The sequence below is a fragment of the Somniosus microcephalus genome, chromosome 34 (assembly GCF_052327205.1).
Source record: "Somniosus microcephalus isolate GS21.2 chromosome 34, FLI_Smic_1.0, whole genome shotgun sequence".
Lineage (NCBI taxonomy): Eukaryota > Metazoa > Chordata > Chondrichthyes > Squaliformes > Somniosidae > Somniosus > Somniosus microcephalus.
The window spans coordinates 12,535,128-12,541,957 of record NC_141020.1 but is presented as its reverse complement, the minus strand read 5'-3'; the positions used below and the strand labels follow the sequence as shown (position 1 = coordinate 12,541,957).

General features: G+C 49.7%; 1 long non-coding RNA gene across 1 annotated transcript; it reads right to left on the bottom strand.

Moving 5' to 3' along the window:
- Nucleotides 1–884: 884 nt before the first annotated feature.
- LOC147096773 (uncharacterized) lies at nt 885–6,597 on the bottom strand. The gene is made up of 2 exons (XR_015074550.1): nt 3,072–6,597; nt 885–1,192 (listed from the first exon to the last, which is right to left on the bottom strand). It is a non-coding gene; the product is annotated as an uncharacterized LOC147096773 (long non-coding RNA).
- Nucleotides 6,598–6,830: the final 233 nt, after the last annotated feature.

Here is a 6,830-nt window from a genome sequence, read left to right as displayed (position 1 = left end):
CAAGGGGAAATTCTAATACTTTTCTAACGAAAGAGAGATCACGCTTCTCGAAAAACAAAGCGAAGCTACTCTTGGCTCAGTCACTGCTCCTTGCCATTGTGGTGCTGCTCGCTCCATCCCATACCCACTCCGTACTCTTTTGTCTCCGTGAGGCATCTTACTCAGGACCAGAAACCATGCCAAGCGATGAGAGGAAAAAAAGGGGAGCCAAATATCCACCCCCCTATAAAAAAATTATAATGGTACCACCCTTAAAGGGGAAGTTGAATCTGAATTTTATAACAAAGGGTCATAAAACTTGCAACATTAACCTTTCCCCTTTCTCCACAGATGCCCATTGACCTGCTGAGTGTTTCCAGAACTTTCTGAATCTTTTTGCTGATTTGTATATGCCAAGTAACATTGGTTTGAGTCAATGACCAAACTGCGATCGCTTTTAACCTCTATACTGAGGTCTGGCGCTTTCAAAGAAGGCTCCCTCAAATTAACCCTCTTTATCTATATGGCCTGTTAAATTCTAACAAGTTAGAGTTTATATAGACAATATTCAAAGGTACTAAAACCTTGATTGGCTGCCTTTGAATTTATGACCAAATTTATTTTGCTACCCCTTGCCCTTCTCAAAGGGCTGCCCAACTAGGGTCACCAACTCTGGTTGGAGACATTCCTGGAGGGGTCACCACATGACCTCCTGTCGCCAACTGCCCTGCCCCCACACTCCCGCCATTGGACGGCCAACACGTCCATCCTCACTTGCCCCACGGCCAATTGGAAAGCGAACAGACTCTTCATTAACCGATTGGATGGTTCCTGACTCAGCCAAGTCGACTTTTTTTCCATCTCCAATATTGTGATAACCGGTAAACAAAAGCTTTCAAAGAAAATTTAAATGACAGCACAATTTTTTAATGCCTCGATGATTTTTTTCTCTCTTGAATTCCTCGAGACTCCAGGGCAATCCTGGAGGGGGTTGGCAAACCCCCTACGCCCAACTCATGATAGCTCTGGTCAAAGCTGTTCCCATTCGCTGTTCAGCTCATGACATCATCCATGGGAACAGTTCACCTGGAAAGGGGGGGGAAGGCGGCTACACCAGTTTGTGGCTCTGGTCCTTTTGATGCCCTCCGGTGCGTAGGAACAGGAGTGCGCCATTCAGCATCCTCGAGCCTGTTAGTGTTCTTCATGTGGGAGCCTGGGGACAAGTGAGTACCAACAGGATAATGCACCATGGTAGGTGACATGAATCAGTCATTCATAAAAGAAAGACTTATGAAATGATACTGGGCGGCCTGCGGGTGGCGCTGTCCGGGGAGAGTATAAATACTCGGGCACGGGCCCAGCTTGAGCAGGGACATTCTTAACAGGAACTAGTGAAGGACACAACTAGACCTCCATGTTGTAAAACAGTTGATTAAAGCCTTGTTTAACGCTTAGACCAAGTGCCCAGTAGATTTCTTACATCAGGTAGGTATCTCGGTTGAGCCTAATCGTGGCCTTACCCAATGTCCCCCACATGCAGCCGTTGTCCCGTGGGAGTCATCAGGTAGGGATGACCAAGGCCGCTGAGGTCAAATGTACAGCAACAACCGCAACTTGCATTTGTATAGCGCCTTTAATGTCAGAAAACACCCCATGGAACCTTACAGGTGCGTAAATCAGACATAAATTGGCACCGAGCCAAAGAGGGAGATATTAGGACAGGTGACCAAAAGCTTGGTCAAAGAGGTAGTGACAAGAATCTTGTCATTCATGTGGAAATGACTTATGAAATAATACTGGGCGGCCTGCTGGTGGCGCTGTCCAGGGAGAGTATAAATACTCGGGCATGGGCCCAGCTTGCTCAGGACATTCTTTAACAGGAACTAGTGAAGGACACAACTAGACCTCCATGTTGTAAAACAATTGATTAAAGCTTTATTTAACGCTTAGACCAAGTGCCTAGTAGTTTTCTTACATCAGGTAGGTTTTAAGGAGCATCTTGGAGAGGTGGAGCGGTGGAGAGGTTCAGGGAGGGAATTCCAGAGCTTAGGGCCTAGACGGTTGAAGGCTCGGCCGCCAGTGGTGGGGTGAAGGGATTGGCGAGAGGCCAGAATTGGAGGAACGGCGAGTGTCATAGAGTTATACAGCACAGAAAGAGGCCCTTCGGCCCATCGTGTCCGCACTGGCCATCAAGCCCTGTCTATTCTAATCCCATTTTCCAGCACTTGGTCCGCAGCCTTGTATGCTATGGCGTTTCAAGTGCTCATCTAAATGCTTCTTGAATGTTGTGAGGGTTCCTGCCTCTACCACCCTTTCAGGCAGTGAGTTCCAGATTCCAACCACCCTCTGGCGAGCGCTCGGAAGGTTTGTAGGGCTGGAGGAGGTTACAGAGATAGCGCCTCAGATGCCATCCTACCTGCTGTTGACTAGCGCAGCAGGGACCATTCGGATTAAACCTCGCACCCTCCTGGTGTGTACGTTGGCTTCGCCAGCCCTTCGGGAGTCTCCCGGAGTGACCTCCAGGGCGCTGCTTCGAGCAACCCGGGAGAATAGTCAACCTTGCCTGCTGACCTCCTCTGCTGGGTCTGGGACATTCAGGGAGTCGGGATCGGCAACACTTCCCCTTGCAGTAACCCCCCGCCCCCCAAATTCTTTCGAAGTCCTGCACTTCTGTGAGGTCAGGGCAGGCAGGTCACCGCGGGGTGGCAGCGGGTCGAGCGGAATGGAGAGATCATTTCCCAGCATCCATAGCAGCAGAGAAACTGCTGTATCTCCGGGGTTGAGCGCATGCGGCCAGTCAACCCCAGGAACAGGCTGCTTTCTCCTCCACTATGGATGCCGGGAAAAGAACACTCCACTCCACAAAAGTCGTTTCTTTCACAAAAAAAACAGCTGCCACCTTATGCTGCCCTGCATGCACCGATATCAGAAGAGAAAGGCTTGCATTTCTATAGCGCCTTTCATAAGAACATAAGACGTAGGAGCAGGAGTCGGCCATTCGGCCCCTCGAGCCTGCTCCGCCATTCAATGAGATCATGGCCGATCTGATCTTGGCCTTAACTCCACTTCCCCATAACCCGCGACTCCCGTACCGTTCAAATACACGACCACCGGACGTCCCGAAGCGCCTTCCAGCCAATGGTTTGCTTTTGGAGTGTAGTCACTGCTGCGATGTGGGAAATGCAGCAGCCAATTGGCGCACAGCAAGATCCCGCAAACGGCAACGTGACAACGGCCAGATCATCTGTTTCAGCTGCTGGCTTTGAGGGGAGAGAGAACTCCCCGGCTCCTCTTTGGAATAGTGGCGCGGGATCTTCTGCCTCCGCCCGAGAGGCCAGACGGGGAGGGGCCTCGGTTTTAACGTCTCATCTGATAGACGCCACCTCTGGCCAATGCTCCCTCCGCAGCTCGCGGGACCTCGTGCAGCCGGCCCACCGGCGTTTCAGTGCCAAAAAAAAAACGCGCCTGCGCAGCGCCTTAAAGGGGCTACGCACCCAAAAAAAAAGTGAACAGGGAACAGTGCCTCTGACATTGCAGCACTCCCTCAGTACTGCACGGGAGCATCAGCCTTGATTATGGGCTTCAACCTGGCATCGCGCATCCCCCTTTCTCTCCCCATTGCTGGTAAGCAGGAATTGAGAAACACCGGTCATAGAAGCATAGAAATTTACAGCACAGAAGGAGGCCATTCGATCCATCTTGTCGGTGCCGGCCGACAAAGAGCGATCCAGCCTAATCCCACTTTCCAGCTCTTGGTCCGTAGCTTTGTAGGTTACGGTGCTTCAAGTGTGACATAAATCAGTCATTCATGAAAGAAAGACTTATGAAATAATACTGAGCGGCCTACGGGTGGCGCTGTCCAGGGAGAGTATAAATACTCGGGCACGGGCCCAGCTTGCGCAGGACATTCTTAACAGGAACTAGTGAAGGACACAACTAGACCTCCATGTTGTAAAACAGTTGATTAAAGCTTTGTTTAACGCTTAGACCAAGTGCCTAGTAGTTTTCTTACGTCAAAGTGCATATCCAAGCACTTTTTAAATGCGGTGAGGGTCTCTGACTCTACCACCCTTTCAGGCAGTGAGTTCCAGACCCCCATCATTACTGAAGTTACAATGTAGCGGGAGGTCATACTGCGGAACGGTGACGGGGAAGAGTGCCGAAGGCTGGTGGGTGGGGGAGAGAGGATTTTGGACACAAATCCAAGTTGCCCCTGGTCACTGAAAGCTGTGCCTATCTCTGTCGATGAGTGGGAGTGTCCGGCGGCAACACCAATTCCCAAGATGAACCCTGCTCCGAGGTGCCAACTGTTGTGTATGTACCTTTAAGAGAATAACTGGTCTCAGACTGCAGTACCGGCAGTGACCACCCCTGTATAAAAGGCGCTAGAGAGCCTCTGTTGGTTAGTTTCGTTTATGCCTTTCACCAGTAAAGATCTATTTGTTTTCACTCCTGCTAGTCCGTGTCTCAATCATTCACGGACTTAACACTGGCGACGAGTAAGAAACGTATTTACCTGCAACTTGGCAGCAGCTCCGACGACGTCGAAGGTCGGAAGAAAAAAAAAGAGTCCATTGAAACTCGAGGAACGGGCGTCGACCGTCAATCATCGGGTTCAAGGCTTTGCAGGAGCGACGTTCCAGAGCCAGGCTGAGTTCCTCAGTCCGTGGTTTCCCAGCTAATCGGGCTGGTGGCAGGTAGTGCTCTGATCCTTCCTGGGCTGCAACGGGGCCGGGCAGCGAGTCGGGAAGCAAGGAGAGAGAGAGAGGGTGGAGCATACAGGGCGCGGCCGGTGTTTCGAAGCTGGGCAGCGTTCGGACCTCAGAAGAGGGAGGGAAGTGTTCCAGAGGGTCCGCTCCACGACGGGAAAATAATAAAAGAAAAAGAATACGCGCAAGAAACCGTGGAAAGCAGCGCTAACAACAGCGGGGAAGAAGGAAAAGCGCGGGAGGCGCCATTTTGTTAAATCGGAGAAGAAGGCAAAGCGCGGGAGACGCCATTTTAGATTTGCAAGATGCTGAAGACTGGCTGTATCACTGCTTTTGATAATACATTAGAGGACTGGACCACGTATGTGGAAAGAGTCGAGGTATATTTCGAGGCAAATGAAATAGCGGAGGGGAAAAAGGCATCAATATTGCTAAACGTAATGGGCGCTAGAACGTATGGCCTATTGCGGGATCTGATTACTCCAGCCAAACCGAAGGCGAAGAGTTTTAACGAAATTGTTGCTGTTCTACAGGAGCACTTAAACCCTGCACCGCTGTTGATAGCAGAAAGATTTAAATTCCACAGGAGAACTCAGCACAAAGATGAGAGCAATGCTGAGTATCTTATGGAACTACGCAAGCTATCAAAGCACTGCCAGTTCGGAGCAGGACTGGCAGATACCCTACGGGACAAATTTGTCTGTGGACTCCTGAGTGAAGGAACACAGAAGAAGTTACTCGCAGAAAAAGAGCTGACGCTAGATAAGGCTTTCAGCGTGGCAGTATCGTATGAAGCAGCAGCCAGGGGAGCTGCAGAAATTCAACAAAAACCACAGGAATACGGCACCCACGAAATGACACGGGGATTTGCAAAATGTTATCGCTGCGGCAGAACTAACCATGACCAGAAGGACTGCTGGTCCAAAGACAAAATATGCAGACAATGCGGGAAAATTGGACACATTGCACGAGTTTGTAGGTCTGGGAAGAAGACCAGCAACAACAAAAAGGCTACTAAGGAACCGTACAAGAAAGTACAAAAGATGACGGACAGTAGTTCCGAAGACCAGATGAGCGATAGTGAATCCGAGAACAGGAGATTAAGCTGTCTCAAACTTCACAATGTAATCGCAAAAGAGGATCACCGAACCATTTGGGTCACCCTCACGATAGCAGGGTCCTAAGTTAAAATGGAATTGGATACAGGATCAGCGCTAACCGTCATGAATCGACGAGACTATGAGCGGCTATTTTCACACATACCCTTGAGAGAGACATCCATCGTCTTGACGACGTATACGGGGCAAAAAGTATACCCCAGAGGAAAATTAAGGGTGCCTGTCGAATACAATGGCAAGAAAATACGGAAATTGTATCTCTACATACTGCCAAATGGTGGACCACCGTTATTGGGACGGGAATGGATCAGGAAGATAAACTTAGATTGGCATTCCATTCATGCAATGACGGTGGACGGTAAAAAAGATGAAGACGTCACTCCTGGACGATTGTCAACAATCTTAGCTAACGCCAAAGAGGTATTTCAACAAGAACTGGGCACACTTAAAGGCGTAACCGCCTCGTTAAAAATAGAAGAGAATGCAGTTCCCAAGTTTTTCAAAGCGAGACCGGTACCATATGCAATTCGTCCAGCCGTCGAGGCAGAGCTGGAGAATCTGGAGAAGGCGGGCGTGTTGTCTAAGGTCGACTGGAGCGAGTGGGCGACACCCATCGTTCCTGTCATGAAGAAAACGTTAAGCAATAAGTCCGGAGAGCCAAGGAAGATTCGCATCTGTGGGGATTTCAAGGTGACGGTGAACCCTGTCCTTCGCACAGTACAATATCCTCTTCCAAGGATAGAAGACATCTTCGCCTCACTGTCTGGAGGGAAGCGTTTTACAAAAATTGACCTAGCACAAGCATATTTGCAGATGGAGGTTGAAGAGTCCTCTAGGAAGTATCTCACGATAAACACTCACAAAGGTCTTTACCAGTATCATCGATTGGTATTCGGAGTAGCATCGGCTCCGGCGATATGGCAAAGAGCGATGGAACAAGTCCTGCAAGGGATTCCGGGGACTCAGTGTTACTTGGACGACATCCTTGTAACAGGTGAAGATGACAGTGAACACCTTAACAACC